Source organism: Gopherus evgoodei, chromosome 1 (genome assembly GCF_007399415.2).
Source record: "Gopherus evgoodei ecotype Sinaloan lineage chromosome 1, rGopEvg1_v1.p, whole genome shotgun sequence".
NCBI lineage: Eukaryota > Metazoa > Chordata > Testudines > Testudinidae > Gopherus > Gopherus evgoodei.
Window position 1 is genome coordinate 262,093,789 of NC_044322.1, and position 17,968 is coordinate 262,111,756.

Genomic DNA, 17,968 nt, shown 5'->3' on the forward strand with positions numbered 1-17,968 from the left:
CTGTCTGAACCCCCCATCACCCAACACAGTCTGTCTCCTCATAGTTCCTGTCTCCTGACCTGGCCAGACAGGCACTGTGAAGAGAGCAGGCTCTTTCTCTTCCATTGCTGGCAAGGGAGCTGCTGCTGTATTCTATTGCCACAGCACCCTCTGGTGGGCAAAAGACGGAACGTCAGCAATATTTGCAGAAGCCTTTTTCTTCGCAAAAAAAAAATACACAGCTCATTAATTATGCACACATGCAGTAGCGTAGAACTCCCCCAGAAGTAATTAGGCTAGGTGGTAAATATAATTTTTTGCCCTGTGATAGCCACCCTCCGACTGACTTCAATGGGAATCGGATTGAAGCTTCGGGTCCTGCAAATGCTTACTGCTACTTAGTGAGGGGACCTTCAAGATCCACTTCTATTATGACACCTATACAAAACAGCTTTAGGAAACTGAAAATAGACAGCAGTGATCACTGATACTATTAATATCTAGTGTATATTTAGCTACTTAAACCCTGTGGAATTGTTCTTGTAGTTAGTCTGTGAACTGCATGTTCTTGACACTGCCTACCCTCCTCTCCAACTCCCTCTCTTCCTTACTCCCACTGTGTGTTTTTGTCTATTCTGAAAAAACTTATGAGATTGAAGCAGAGCACATGTGTTTGTAGGATGGGGGTATTAAACTAGTTTTTGAGGCCGTGACTCTCTTGGTATAGGTTTGTAGAACACCTGCAAAATGGACCCTGATCCAGTATCTGGGTACTACTATAAAACAAAACTTTAAAAAAATGTTTTTTTCCTGAACAGAGACTACCAACTGCACCATACAATGGGCATAGCTTTGTCAGCATCATAGAGATGACTGGATGACACTGCAAAGCCCCATGCTAGTCCATTCTGTCCCTTGAACTACTTGACTCATCACAGACTCAGAAGGCTATAGATTGTATTAATATTCTCTTCAAACTTCAAATCTAAAACAGGTGCCTCTGGTAAAAGAAGGTCAGTTGAATTTGTTCTAATAACAATAGAAACCAGCATCAGAGCTGACACAAGTTTTGTGCTCATTTACAGACCACCAAAGGCTACAGGGTTAGAAAGAAGCTCCCTGATACCTTATTGGCAATGGTGGTGAAATACCAGACAGATTTGCCAACATGGTAGATTTCAATATTATTGTTGATAAGACCACTGATGAAAAACTCAAGAAAGTCATCTCCTCACTTGCCTCCCTAAGCTTTTTCTCAGATCATCTCCAGTCCAACCCACACATGGACTGCATGGACATGCTCCAGCCCTGGTCTTTTGATTAGATGTCAATATCCCAGCTATTGTTTTGGACAGATGATCACCATGATCCAAGCCAACAAGAAAGACCTCTGATCCTGATTCAACTATAAAGACCCTTGGAGCCCAAATTCCAAAGCCTGCTAAAAGCCAGTGTCTCTTTACCCACAGGACATGGGGCCAAGGATCTTGTGAATCACTTTCACTGTGCGCTAACCTCAAACATTGACAAACCAGCCTCCAAATAGTCCCTTTTATTGCCAACACTGATTTTGGTTTTCAACCACACTTTGCCAGATGAAGAGAGTGGGACAGAAACTTGACCAACAATAGCAAACGAAGTCTGAAACAGCCAGGTTGAAACAAAGAATTTCTCCAAGTCTATGCTGAAGCTATATTATAAGCCAAGGAAAGCCTACTATTAGCCTCCATTACAGCTGCCAAACCCCACCGTAAGGAGCTACTCAGGATGGCAAACCACTTCTTTAACCCTGAAAGCCTACAGGTCACAACAGAACTGAGCACAAAGTACTGCAAAGAACTATCATCCTCCTTTGCTGAAAGTACGCATGTTTGGAAGGCTTCTCAAACAGGATGGATCTGATCTCTCCATATCAGCCAGTAAACAGTCTGCTTGCATTTGGTACATTCACTCTACAAGAAGTATTGGTCATGGCCCAAGAGTCTAACACATGCCCCTCTTGGTCTTCCACCTTCAAACACACAATAGTGGGACCAAACAGCTTTAGTGGCATTGGTGGATGATCTCCCACTGTTGATGGCTGGATGGCAAATGTCCTTTCTCATCCTCCTCAAACTGCAGCATTTGACACTGTCAATTATTAGAAACTGTTGTTCCACTAGAGAGAGGTGGAAGGGGTGCAGGGTTTGAGTACTTGCTGGAAGGATGCACCCAATGAGTAGTGATGGGAAATTGCACCTCTGCCACCAGACTTCACTTGTGGAGTTCCACAAGAATTGATTCTCTCTCTGGTCCTATTCAAGAGCTACATGCAGCCACTAGATGAACTGGTAATCCGACATGCAGTAAACCGACAGCAATATGCAGATGATATACAGCTCTACCTATCCCTCACGATGTACAACTACACCTCTACCACTAACATGGCCCAGTGGCTGGATGAGATCAGCTCATAAAGAAAGACAAGCTCATTGAAACTGAACAAGATGGAGTGATGCTGGTGGGCAAATGAAAACATTGAGGAGTTTGCAGCCCTGGTGCAGACTCCTGTAGTTGAAGGTACACACCCACAATTGGCAAATTCAGTCTGCAGTTGAGGATAGGAGTGCTCTTGGGTTCTTCACCAACACTAAGCTCTTGCATAGCAGCATTTGCAAGTAACATTTTCTACCATCTCTATCTGGCAAAGTGACTCTGTCCAGCCTGGAGACTGATAACCTGTTTTCAGTTATGCATGCCTTTGCCACCTCCTGGCTGGACTATAGTAATGCAACATATCTGGGAGACAGAATTTTCTCAAGAGCCGATCTCAGCCTGTGGAACAAATGCCCACAGACACTAAAGAGCTTTACAAACCACTCCACCTTTCACTCCAATTGGAAGGTGTACTTCTTTGATGGTGCTTTCTCTAATATAAACACAGAGCAGCATATGAATATTTTAAAAAAGCCTAACAAAACAAAATACAACATTACACTAGGGAGAGGAGGAGAGAAAGAATGTCAGTTATAAGTCACAAGATTTGATATACTAACTGGAAGGCACTCAGATACTACAGTGATGTGGGCAGCATAAGTATAGAATGGAACTGGACATATTCTCTGGGAATTAGACAACCATGTTTCTGGTCTGATCGAAAGCCCGTTACAGTCAGTAAGAGACTATCTATGGATTTTGGATCCAGGTCTCACTTCTGACTGTACATAAACCAACCTGAATCCCAGGTCTACAGAGATGATAGGATTAACCACACTGTACATTCAAGAGAGAAATGGCAATAGGGCTAATGGCAGAACCCATTCTTTCTGAAATAAACATTTACTCTGAGCAAAAAGAACTAAAAAATGTTGTTTGTCTGTTTCCTGGAGACAGGCCAACCAAGTAACATGAAGTAAAATGTAAACTCCAAGAACTCTATGTGATACCAAGATTTGTTTGTTATTGTTAGAACACAGAGAAAAAAGGGCAACTGTCTTGTATATGAACTTTACAGTATAAAATAAATATATAGCTAAGAAGCAATGAGGCCCACAAAACCAAAGCAACAGTTAGTTCAAAACTTGAGCAGAGGCACAGCTGTCACAGTGCTGACCTGGCATTCTTTGAATTTCAAAGCAAAACTTAAGTCCATCAATATTTTCATATCTGAGTAAATGGAAATACCAGGCCTGTATTGCAGACACTACATTTCATTTAAGGTCAGTATTGATTCAGAGGAGTGAAGTTCTGGAACAGCCTTCTAAGGGGAGCAGTGGGGGCAAAAAACATAACTGGCTTCAAGACCAAGCTTGATAAGTTTATGAAGGGGATGGTATGAAGACATGGCCTAAAGTGGCATGTGGCCCATCGGTGATTGCCAGCAGCAAATATCTCCAACAGCCAATGATGGGACACTAGATGGGAACAGCTCTGAGTTACTACAGAGAATTCTTTCCTGGCTGTCTGGCTGATGAGTCTTGCCCACATGCTCATATTTGCCATATTTGGGGTCGGGAAGGAATTTTCCCCCAGGTCAAATTTTAATACATATCTCATGCAATGTATTGTATTTTCCTAATAAAACAATCTATTTTTTACATATTTGAATGATACAAAAGTAGGGTGAAAATCAGAAAAAACTGAATACTTTTTGTAAAACCCTGGAATTTTTTGGTAAAAATTGTTTTAAACTGAATATGAAGGGACTTAATAATAATAATAATAATACGTAGCTCTGGTAAAGGCACGTTTCATCTAGTTTCTCAAAGGAAGATGTTCTCTGAGCAGAGTTAAACCATAGGGCACCTTTAACACCAGACAGTGCCTAGAGCCCAGCCCGCACAAAGATTCCCACTATTCCTTCCACTACTGGAGCTGAATCAGCGGGAGCCACAGTGGAACTTTCTTTTAACAACAATCCTAATGTGGAAGCCAGAGAGCCTCCCAGTCTAGAAAAGGCCTAAACTTCTGTAACTACAGCACGCTTGTGGCCAAGATGGGGTCCGCTCTGCAGGGTGGCTCCAGCCTGCTCTGATGGGCACCTGTTCCAAACCATCTGAAGTAAACATCCTCCCCCCACCTGCAGGGGGGAAAGACAGGGCAAGCAGTAAAATAGGGTTATATCAACATGAGGACCAATGGGCCCAGTGGTATCGCAATATAAGAGGACAGATACCGAGCACTGTGTGTAGACTCAGAGTTCAGGAACCCTGGGCAGAATTCCATTCCAGCAATGAATCGTGGGTGTTCCTGGTGTCTTTGGTGCCAGTAAACTTTCCCCAACAAATCCCTCTGGCCAGTGCTTAATTTGTAATGAAAGAGGTGTGAGGGCTCAAGCAATTTTTTTACTTTCATAGTTGACATGGCAACCCCAGAGGTGCTGGGGCTATGAACTGCCAAACCCAGAGGTGCTGGGGCTCAGCTCTGGCACAAATTAAGCACTCTCTCTGGTGCCCTCTTCTACAACTCCCCACAAAACTGCAGAACGACAACTTCCCCACTTTACTAGCTACAGCCTCCCTCCCAGGAGTGGCGCCAGGGTTTTTGGCGCCCTAGGCAGGGGTCCTTCTGCGCTCCCGGTCGTTGGCGGCAATTCTGCGGCGGGGGGGGGGTCCTTCCACCCCCCAGTCTTCGGGGCACTTCGGCAGCGGGTCCCAGAGCGAGTGAAGGAGCCGCCGCAGAATTGCCCGAAGACCTGGAGCATGGAAGGACCCCCTGCCGAAATGCCACTCTCCCAAATCCTGGTGCCCTAGGCGACCGCCTAGGTCGCCTAAATGGAAGCGCTGGCCCTGCTCCCTCCTTTTTCCCAATGCAAGGTCACAAGCCACTGTACTCACAGTCCCATACAGTTGTGGGTGACAGTGATTTTAAGTCCAGCTCTGGTTTGTCCTTCCCAGGTGATTCTTCCTGGCACAGAGCTTCTCCTGGTTCCTGTGCTGGGATGTCCCTCATTGGCTGCTCTGTCCCTCCTGGTCTTCAGGATGGTTCTTGGCTGCTTCGTGACATGAGGGAATGCTCCCTCTTGTCTGGAGCTACAGACACCCCTGTCCTCTCCCTCTCTTGACTCCCCTCCCCCTGGAACAACCAGCCTTTCTTCTGCTTAAGGATGTTTTAAGGAGCTCTCTAAATCCCAAAGGGTTACACTTCTATTGTAAAAACAGAAATTGAATAAAAATAGTTCTCAGATCTTTGACCATCATAAAGCAGCAAAGTATGGCTCAAGACCATTCCTTTACCCCTCCCCCACAGCTTTTCCTTGTTTTATCTATGGCTCTTCCTTACTAGCTAGTCTGCAACATTTGCCCTAGTATCTTTCACCATCTGAACCCATAGTCCAAGGCCTATATTCATTAATCTAACCATAACAAAGGAATATCTATTAAAAATAATGGATACATTTTTCTTTGAAAATTTTATATCACTTTTGGTGTATTTTCTTAAAATGAAGAAAAGCTAAACCCCAGAAACCCACACATTTGTTTGTACTACTGAGAATCAGATCCTTATGATTTTGTTCTGTGGAAAACAGCTCTGGCCTTAGAGCTTTGACACTACATTTTTATTTATGAGTCACTTGTCCCCAAACCAGTGGCCTCTGGAACTGGAAGCTGTTAAATTAGGCCATCTAAACAAAACTGGGAATTTAACAAACTCTCTAAATAAGATAGCTAGAAATAAAGGTCTGATCTGTACTTCTCACTGTAGTTTTATTACTATCAGGATATCGTTTCTTGCTGATTTTCAAACGTTGATGCCTTTTTCCTTTTAATTATTTTGAGAGAGCTTGGCTGATGTATACAAATATCCAATTCTGCAGAATTTTTATAACCTAATTGGATAGTTTCTAGTTTGCTGGCATGCCTGCCCAGTTGTGACAGTTTTTATACAGTTTTGGTGCTCCTGTTAAAGAGTGGACACCAAGCAAAATTTTGGGATAGTCATCTCTTTATACAGTCCCCACCCCATACACACACTTTTTCATGCAAAGAATATACGTGATACAATATGGAGGTTTTACCAACATGAGTTTGCAATGGCATGCATTACTCACTTGTGGCTTTTCCATTCTATCCAGGTCTATGTAGATATGCCACATCCATCATCCTGGATTCTGAGCTCCGGTCTGTTTCACCAGTCATGAGTAATGTGGTCTTCTCAAAGTGATGCCAGTAACAAAACATTTATAGGTTACCACAGCATTATGCTGTCTCTCATTATTTTATATGTAGAGGAGAGAAGGGAAAGAACATTTTAATCTGCAGAACTTCATAAATCAGAAGGAAATTCCATAGTGTAATGTAATGTAGTTATATGCATACACAAATCATTCTGTTGTAAAATGTTGCATATGTATGTTGGAAATTTTAATAAAGAACAGAAAATAAAATAGTTTTCCAAGTATATATACCAACAATAAGGGTTTTTTTTTATATAAAGAAACAAACATTTGAGGCAGAGAATTTTTCTATCCTCCTTCTATGTTCATTATGAAAAGAAGCTGATTCAGTCTATCAATCCATGTGTTCTATAAAGTCTTTGATTTAAGTGAGGATACAAATTATAAGGAGAGACAAAACATCTCAAAAGTACATCAAGAAAGATAAAATATATCATATCTACATTGTCAAACTTTTCCATTTTATACAAATATTTCACTCCAACCACAAAAATAATCCCTATTATGACTAAAATTTCTATTTTTATGTCTTCGTATAAACCCATCACACCTTGTTCCAGGTATTTCTAAGGATCTTTTAAGAGTTAGAAGAGCTGGTTAAATAATCTTTTTGTAGATTTTTCAATTAATCTTTCAAAAGTTCCATTTATTTAAAAGATGTTAACTCTCATCTGCTTAACACAACACTTTAAGCATCTACACAACTTTCCATCTTTGCATTCATTAGAACATAGGACCATGTCCCCAAAGACTACAAATGGATGATGTAGAGTCACATCTGCATTAATTCTCACAAGGTTTTGTTTTTTTTTAAAGAGAAATTAATCTTTGGCATCTCATGTGTTTCACCTGAGCCAAATTAGGGAAATGTGCATTGCATAGCATAGCCATTATTAAAGAGTTTTTGTTTATTCTTTTATTTCAAAAAAATAGACACCAGAGATCTGGGTCACCAACACTTCAGCCCTTTTAGATGGAAAATAATTAACAATGTTCTCTAAAAATGCACCTGAGTTGTAACTTTAGGGAAATACAGCAACTTCACTTCTAACTCATTTCCTAAATGGCTGGCAAATACATTTGGGAGTGAACAAGATACACAGTTTATATCCTTTAGTCATTCTCCAGATATTCAAAGTGGGATGCCATTTTCCTTAATCCTGAACCTGCCCCTTTTCCATTTCGCCAGCCAAAAATGCGTGTTCAGGGGATGTATGATAGATGCCTGTGGCAACTGATTGGTTTGTCAGGACATTGTTTATCACACTTTTTTTTATTTATTGCTGCATCAGGAAGCTATGGGGCTTTCAGTTTTCTGCTGAGAAACCCCCACAATGGTCAGCAGTAGTTACTGGCATTTATTTTTTATGCCAAAGTTTTACTAGACCTTTTCCCAGCATTTATTTTATATGCACCAAGGCCTACTTTTTACCACTGATTTGGTATCTTTTCTTCCCCCACACAAGAAGAGACAGATCAGTTTCTCTCAGTACCCATCTCCATATTTTTTTTACATACATACATTATAAACATAACATTATATATAAAATCTCACAAAAACTGTTAAAGGTACATTATTAAAGTTGCAAAGTTAAGCACTCAAAAAAGTTAGGCAATGCTAGAAGTAAGCCTGTGCTACTGTAATTGGGCCCACTTGTGTGTGTATGTATTATGATATAGTCCATAATTATGTTCTCCTTGCCACCCCCTACAGGACCGCAGCTCATTCAGTGCACAGAATAGGTGGTGGTCCTGTGGTCCATGAGTCCTGTGGTGGTGGTCCTGTGGTCCATGAATGAGCAACTAATTAGTATTTTGTTTCCCCCAACCCAGTGTTCAATGTGTGGCCCCATGCCTTATTTACTGCACACTAGTCAAACCCTTCTCCAAATACAGACATCAATTTCCTCATGAGCTTTTCTATGGCACTCATCATTATAGTATCCAAGAGCTTCAAAACATTATATAAATGTATCTTCACACTAGCCACGTAAGGTAAGGGGGTGGGATTATCCCCATTTTACTGATGGAGAACTGAGGCACGGAGAGATTAAGGTCAAAAGTAGCCGCTAATTTGGGCTTCTGGAAATCAGACCCTTGCGTTTCAAGTTGAGCACCCAGAAAATGAGGAACACACTGACCACTTGTGAAAAGTTTAAGGTTTAAGTGATTTGTCCAGCATCACATAGGAACTCTTTGGCAGAGGCAGGGATAGAAACCAATTCCCCTGAGTGGCACTCAACTGCCTTAACTATAAGATCGTCTCTTCTTTTACCACAGTCCCCTGCCTCATCCATGACACACCTTCCAACTTCTGCAACAAATGGGGAAGGGGTTCTACTGAAAACAGCCTCCTTCACACACAACCCTAATTCATCCCTGGAGCAAGTCCATTCTGAAGCAGGGTCAGCTGAAAAAAAAACAGTATGCGATTTATGCCATTAAAGACTGGAAAATAATGTATTTGCATAAGTGGACTGCATTAAAGTTGAACAGGCAACCTGAATTCTGGCAATTCCTAACTTTTGATTGCTTGACTATGCAACCTAAAAAACTATGTTCAAAGAAAGTTAATGTGTAATTTCCTAGGTTTTAAAAAAGCAAACTGAAAAAACAAATTCCATCATGTGGCACCATATTGACACTCACATGGGTTATCAGCAGGGTTAGAACTTTTAAATCCAGCACAGATCTCTGCTAATAGAGCTAATGGTATAACAGATAGCAGTAGTAAGTTATCGTCATTGTGGGCCTGAAGTATGGGAGGAATGTGGCACTTTGCCCATTGGGTTTCACAGATATTCACTACCGGCAGAGAAATGGTGACATACTTGAAGAGCATGGAATAGATCCCAAGATTTTGAACGTGCGCTCTACAGGGCACAGACTCTTCTGCCTCTTCCTCCTAAGCTTGACCTCTTCTTCCCCATCCCATTCCCACTTGCAGTTTCTTATCCCAGCCCCAGTCTCCTCACCTAGCCAGTCCCAGTCTCATCTTAGCCCCAGTCTCTTTTCCCCATAAGTTCTAGTTTCACCCGTTTGGACTCTCCACTCCAGCCCCACCCTGTTCTGAGTTTCAGTTTCCCACTTCCAGCCCCTTGTCTGATCTGTCTCATTCCCGGAGCCTCCAGTCATCGCCCCTTCTCATGTTCCCCTGCTCCCAGTCCCTTTGCCTAGCCAGTGCCAGTTAACCCCCTGCACCCCAATTCCTCATCACATCTGTCTGCCCCGCCCACCTCTACCAGTGATCAGTACTAGTCTCCTTGCCCACCACACAAGGCTCGTCGTTTGCTCTCAGTCTTTTCTCCACCGGCTCCCTGTCCCCCCATTTCCCTTCCTAGCTCTCAGTCTCCTTGCACAACCAGCCCCAGTTTCCACCTCCACTCTGCTCTAGTCACAGTCTACTCTTTCCCCTAGGCTTTATGTCCTAATCTATTCCCTTAGCAACTTCCCAGGTTGAGTTCTTGTTCCCTCTGCATCTGAATGAGGTGGCTTCCTCCTCCACTGCCTGGGCCCACCAGGGGGCTCATTGAGAGCACAGAAGAGAGAGGGCCCCTGCTCTCAGCTCTGGGGCCCGGCCCAATCCTGGCCAGGAGCAGCCATTACAGGGAAAGCATGCCAAGTGCAGACTGACTTTGGGAAACGTAGCTGTGACCTCTAGCAAGTCTTTACTAAGCATATGTGAGCTATGATTTTTCACTGGCTTTAATATGGCCCTAACTGAATGGATTTTCACAGGGAAGGCAAAAAGCCACATTCCTAATAGAAAGGTCACCTCCCTTCCAAATTTCAAGTGACTGTACCAAAGCATGCAGGTACCAAAGCTTCTCCAAAGAAAAGTTATTTATTTTAGCACCACGGGCAAAACAACATATTTTCTAGTCCTTGAAAATGGCTGAATTGTTTTGAATGACATTTTCCAAAAATTCAGCCATCTTGTCATAGAAAGTTTCAGAAGAAATGGTTAAAGTTTGGCAATGTTATTAAAGCAAACGGTCTTGTAATGAGAAGTGTTGGCCATCTTAATAGGTAGCGTTACCAGTCTAGCCTATAACAATATTGTATTCACATTTGTCTATTAAATAAGGCTTAAAAAAAAAGAAGAGCATTGCTAATAACCTCAGTAACAGAATAAGTTTGCATAAAAATCTGCAAAATCAGTAACCCAGCCCCTCCAAACAAAGAAACTTTAAGGCTGAGATAAAAAGCTAAAAAAGTCAGGAAATGCACAAGTGAGGCCCCTCACGCTGACCCCTTCACAAGCATCCTGATCCATCTCTGTTCTCCCTCACCATTCTAATCTCTCTGTGCCTTTGCATAAATCTATTATTCTGGGGTTTTTCATTAGATAAGCCCAACACACTGTTACCCTAAAATTTAGATGGCAATTACATTACCTACAAGTATGTGTGGGGCTCTTAGCGTCTTGAGCACAAGCCTGACAATTATGTTAGCCTACTTATTATTATTACTAATTATGTTAGTGCTTCTAATTTAACAGAAGGGTAACAAGATTGTGGCTTGCCTTAAAGGAATTGCCAGGGTGTTACCAAGGGGCCTGTCTCCAACTTGCAGAGGGCTCCCCAGAGCATGCTAGTCTTGCTAACCTCTGAAAGGACACGGATACAGACTTCTATTCAAGAATGGACACACGAGCACTAATTCTTCAAAAACAAAAGAATTATTTATTTAAAAAAATAAGTGGTTACAATGTATTTAATAAATGAAGCAAGGGAGAATACATAAAACATAGTAAAATGCAATAGAATTAAAGCGGTGCACCAAAATAAAAGACATCGATTATATTGGATATTCCATATCTAAAGGATACAATAATTACAATGTAATTACATTTAAATGATGTTACAATTTAATATTACCATTCTGTGAGTGGTGATCAACCAGTTGCAGAGTGGGGTGGGGTAGTCTTCACTCAAACACAGGCATCCAGCTTTATTGACAGACTCAATCATTCCTTAGTAATAGAAAAATCAGACTTACACTCTTTCTTTTTCAATTCCCTCTTTTACGGCTGATGGGCCTTCTGTTCTGTCAATAAGATTTTACACAAGCTGAAGGAAAGGTGGGACACTGAACTGCAGCTGCGACTGCTACTTCAGAAGCTGTGGTAGCCACGGTTGCTGCCTGCAGATCATTACTTGATTGTTATGGAAGCTGTTAATATGGTGACCTTTAGAGTTCTTCTGCTGCCTTTTCTGGAATCTTCTTAGGATGCTGCTGCAGTTGCTGCTGTTCTGGCAGCTTCTCAAAGTTTCCAATCTTCACAAACCCCCAAAACTGTTACACTTAAGCTTGCTGGCTGCCTTGTATACTGGTTGCTTTCTCAAGGTCAATTCATTAACAAATGAAATAATGTTATCTCTTCTATCTCTCTCTGCCAAACCTATCAGCCAAAGTCTCAATCGCCCCTGTTCTGAGAGAGAAGATACTCTACATATTGCCCTTTTCCAGAGAGTTCCTCCTGACTGGCTCGAAGAGAGGGGCACCCTGCCCAACCTTGCACTACAAGGCTCTGCTCCCTGGCCTTAAAAAAAAAACGAAACAAAACACCCATGTCCTGAAGTCCTCCCCACCCTCCAAATCCAACTCCTAATTCCTTGGGACCACTTCCTCTCTTCCACTACCAGGACATTTCCTGGGCCTTTGTTCATTCCAGCTCCTTAGAACTGAGTCTTCTGGCCCGTTCTATTCTTACAGGGCCCATAAGCCCCATTATAGTTTGAATCTGGTTTGGGTTGCATTAAATATTTAACAGATTATGAGTAAAATGATTTCAGATTTCTTGATTCTACTTTGATGAGATGTCTATAAAATGCTTAATTTACAGATGGTATTTTTCTTATTATAACAAACTATTAAATAATTGAAACAGCACAACGTCAATTAAAATTATTTTCAAGACGCATCTCATTTGGGTCCCAATCCTGCAAGGATGCACTTACCCACATATTTAACTTTAAGCGCATACTAAATCCCAGCACATGCTTGAGTCTTTGTTGAATATTCTCAACCCTCATTGACATCAATGAGAGCTGAGGGCTTTCAGCATTTTGCAAGATTGGTACTGAGTAACTACAGAAAAGTAACATATGTCACTAATAGTGTACTTTCAATAGGAAATCTGAATTTTTAAAATGCTTTTAAGACAAAAGAAATTTTTGTTAGTAATTTCAGTAACCAGAAATTTTTTGCTACTCTATCAAACTACCAGCTAATATGGTTAAAAACAAATCCTGCTGCCTACTTAGTTTTAATTCTTTGGCTTTTCAGAAAAAAAAAAAGAGTATACCCAGTAGATCAAACCCTTATGTAGGTCACAGAGGTTGCGCACCAATGAAACCAAACAAAGCAAAATTATTCTGCTGTAAGTAAATCACATGTGGTTACCATTTGTTTACAATTTACTCTGGCTATGAAAACAAGCTGAACATTTTGATAAATGTGTTACAGCCATTTTGTAAAGAATGCAGATTATGGAAAGCACAGTCAGCATCTGCTAATTTAATGTCACCAATATAGCTGAGCCTTGATACCCTACTTTTTGTGATACGCAAATAAATATAACTTTCTGTTAAATAATGCTCGGTGTACATTGGAATTGCCATGGCCCAAGACTAATAGCTAATCATAGTGGATTAGCTTTGTACATTTTTGACTGCACTAGGAGCTATACCATTTTACACCAGCTGAGTTTGTGGTTCCACCGCAGTTATCAAAAAATTAAAAACTAGTGAAAATCAGACAAAAACAAATGTAAAAACTAACCAAAAGAAGCACATCTGCACTTGTTTTACTTCTTTATGAAATAAAGGCTTGAAGGTTTTCAGGCAAAGAGATCCCACGAGGGGAGTTATTTGGGGTCATTGTTGACAACAGGTCATTTTCTTACCATAAAGGATTGACTCCTGGATTATGATCATTTACCTGGAGGATCAGAGAGGGAGGATTCCTTGATAAGGCATTGTTGGAAAGAGGTATGAAGAGGGATGTCTGATTGCCTGTGAATGATGGAGAGAAGACGTTTCAAAGCCAAGTTTCAAATGTCATCTATTTTCACTATAACTCTATGTAACAAAAATAAAAGTATGGTTGGAATTTTTTTTTTTAAAATGGGAAAGAATTTTTTCTCCGTCTCTCTTCTAATTCAAAAACAGCTGAAGAGATTTGTTTTGGACTTAGAAAAATTGACCTAAAAAGATGAATATTTGGGAAGTTAGTAGTGGTGAAAGTATCTTTCAGGACTTACTGGTACTGCTGGAGTCCTGACGGGGACGTGGTCTCAACTGGAAGAGGCATGGCCTCAAGATTTAAAGACCGTGGGGCACCGGCTGTGGCTGGGAGCCCCAGGGCCTTTAAATCAACCCGGGGCTCTCAGCTGCAGAGGTGGCTGGGAGCCCCCGGCGCTTATGGGCAAATTAAAGGGCCGGGGCTCCGGCCTGCCATGGAGCTCTGGGCCCTTTAAATCCCCATTGCAGCTCTGCCAGCCGGAGCTGCGGGTGGGATTTAAAAGGGCCCAGAGCTCCCGTGGCTGTGGGGAACCCCAAGCCTTGCCAGGCTGGGGCCGGGATTTAAGGGCCCAGAGCTCCTGTCAACTGCAGGGAGCTCTGAGCCTTTTAAATCCCGGCCCCAGCCAGGTTGCCAGAGCCGCAGGCCGGATTTAAAGAGCTCTGGGCTGCTCGCAGCCACGGGAGCTCTGAGCCCTTTAAATCCGGCCCTAGCCCAGCCGCCTGAGCTGTGGGTGGGATTCAAAGGGCTCTGGGTTGCCTGCTGCAGCGGGGAGCCCAGAGCCCTTTAAATTCCCGCTGTGGAAGCTGGACTGTAGTGGCTTACTTTCACCTCTGGAAGTTAAGTTTGTGAAAAGAGGGGTTATAACGAAGCTCTTCTGAAACCTATAGCAAGCACTAAGCCCCTTGTTATATCTACTGAATTTCTAAAGAGGGCTGTGCTACCCCTTCCCCCTTCACCCCCTGCTAAAGCTCCAATCTAAGTACTATAAGAGAAACTGAACTCTGCATCCGAACCAAATTTTGTGCTGCTCTGACAGCTAAGTGTCTTGCAATAAAATAAAAGTTTATTTAACCAAATACTTTCTGCCAATACCAAAATACATCTTAGAGCAGGACAATAAATGGAGTAGGACAAACTACATGAAAGATTGGGCTCTCTTAAGGCAAGATGCTGTATCAACAACATTGATGTCTTGTGGGTGAGAATCCAGTAGGTCTGGATAAAGGCTGGAATATAGAATGAAGGTAATGAGCGAACGCTAATGCCAAATCAGAAGGTGAACACAAGTTGCAATAAGAAAATTACTGACATTTTTAAATGAGTTCATGGTGGTTGGAAATAATCTTTTCAACATGTTTGTAATTTGGTGGGCATGCCAGCTTCTCGTCTATGTCTGTTCTCTAAACTAAACTGAATGTAGGTCAATGGTATTATGAGCCATTACCACTCTATCAAAGAATATGCAGACAATGGCTGTTAACAACTGATCACAGAGCTTCATCTCTTGCCATTGATAATGCCAGCATTAGTCTGGGTAAACAATCTAGCATTGCTCAAGTGTTCTTGGTAAAGTTCTCCAATGTCATCATCTGGTACTCACTGAATCACAGCACTGAACAAATAGCAAAGGGTGCAAGCAACTGAGAAAAGCAGAAACTCTTTTTCACCGTTCTTCCACTCTCTCCCTTGTCACACACTTCTTCTTGTTAAATAGATACACTGGATATAGCAAAGACCAAATGTTCATTTGGAAAGCAGCGGGGTACATAATCTACAACTGGTTAAAACATTAACTGTGTGTGTTTAGTTTCCTACATCAAGGAAAGATTCCTATAGGTTCTCAAAGCCAGTATAACTTGGGACTTCACTATGAGAACATAACTAAGTATTTGGAATGACTCATAGTGGGAATAAGGCATAAAATTGTTGGAGAATGAAGTAAACGAACTATTAGAGAGCACACATGTGAAAGCAGAGGAAGAATGCATCCTTTGCTAGATTTGTCATTTATGATAGGTCTTATGAAACATTCCATATTGTCTCTCTCTTGGCAGCAGTGTGATGGTAGGATCATTCGATACCCAGTTTCTCACTGTGCTGCAAGATTTTTCGTGACAATGTGGTAAAGCTATTGTTACTACAGAACTCCTGATACAGAAAAGTTTATAAGAGAGTTATGATTTATTTAGACCAGATTTTGATAAACAAGACGAAGTACTAATCCATATGCATGTACAAAAATATTTGATCTCCATCTCTTCCTCTCTGTGTACAGTTTTTCCCATTCCCTTTTTTCGCTTTATGAGCTGCACTTCTCCAATAAGAGGCTGCTTCCAAGATCATGAACCATTTTACTAGGGCTTCTGGCTTCACAGACATAGTCCAAAAATACATTCAGGAAGAAAAACGGACCATCAAGCTAAAGGACACAGCACATATCCTGTGTATTACAACTTCCAACTAGAAGTTTCTGTGTCAGTTATATAGAGAAAGGGCAGAACAGCAAAGATCCATACTTTCCTCACATCTAAGAATGTTCGAATATGGAGTTAAAGTTCAGTCCATCAGAGACATGATACCAGTCATTAAGATAGTACATGACCCAAATTTCCTTAAAGGTTATGACAGTTCAGATGCAGGATTTTACTTTGGACCCATCTCTAACATTTAGGGTTATCAGATAGCAATGGTGAAAAAAACGGGACATGGGGTGGAGTGTGATACGAGTGTATATATGAAAAAGTCCCCAAAAACAGGACTGTTCCTTTAAAAATGGGACATCTGGTCACCCTACTAACATTTATCATCTCAACATCATTAAAAAATAATATAGCCTGAAGATGGGCCATAGATTGCTCAAGAAGAGAGTAGAAATTGCTGAGGCTGAAGATGCTGCCATGTTCAGTTGTTTCCAATCAAAGTTAAAAAACCAAAACCTTAAATTAAATATACAGGTGTCCTGCTGCATTTTGTCCATACTCTTGGTCTAGTTTTGGATTTGGATTTAAATTTACAGGATTTTAAAATAAATAGTGGTTTATATCAGTAGTTCTCAACCAGAATACACTCACCCCAGGGGTACAGAGAGGTCTTCCAGGGGAACATCAACTCATCTAGATATTTGCTACATAAAAAGCACTAGCGAAGTCAGTACAAATGAAAATTACACAATGACTTGTTTATATTGCTCTATATTCTATGCACTGAAATGTAAGTACTATATTTATACTCCAATTGACTTTTTTAATTATATGGTAAAAGTGAGAAAGTAATCAATTTCTCAGTAATTGTGTGCTATGACACTTCTCTATTTCTATGTCTGATTTTGTAAGCAAGTAGATTTTACTAAGTGAAGTGAAATTTGGGAGATATGCAAGATAAATCAGACCCGTAAGAGGGGTCAAGTAGTCTGGAAAGTTTGAAAGCCACTGGTTTAAGTGACTATTCTTAAATCATGTATGTACAGAGTTGGTTGGGAATGTGTCAACTTCCAGTCCTAGTTTGATCACCCACACTCCAAGTAGTCTTAGACAAATCACTTCAGCTCTCTGTCACAGTTTCCCTATCAATGAAATAAAAATTTCTTTAAGGAGGATATGTAAGTTATTAGATAGAGGGATTGGATATTTATACAAGCAACAAGAATATCCAGAGGTATAACAGTTAATCCAAAAGAATATGGAAAGGTTAAAGCTCTCATGCTTCAGTGTTTAAATTAATCTCTTTCAGGGCTTAGGATGAGACTTTCACATGGAGGGCAGCCTCCTCTTAAGCACCTTTTCTAAAGCACCCAGTGTTGGCCACTGTCAGGAAAAATATTGAATTAGGTGGACCACATGCTTGATCCAGTATGGCAATTCCTAAGTTCCTATGTAGTGCTTTGAACATATAAAGCACTACATACATGTTAAGTATTAATAGCATGACATTTTAGACATAAGAGACCTGCAATCATGCCATAAAATAAGATCCCAAATTTGGTGGAAATAATTAAAAGAACCATGTGTACATTGTTTTGCAGATAAAGCTATATAGGGCAATTCCAAGATGAATATGGAGGCTAGATTCGTGATGAAACTTAAGCCTATGATTTACTTTACAATGCTCTGCCATGCCACCACTATCAAAAGCAAAACTGATTTCAGTAAATGTACTAGACTGCAAATGGGTGTTGGTGCTGATCCTAGTGACAAAGTATTATATTGTGTATAAAGTTATTACTTCATTGACAAAGCATCAGACCATGAAGTGAAGAACTATTTTTTCATTATTCATAACACGGAAAAAATCTCCAGAGAGCATGGT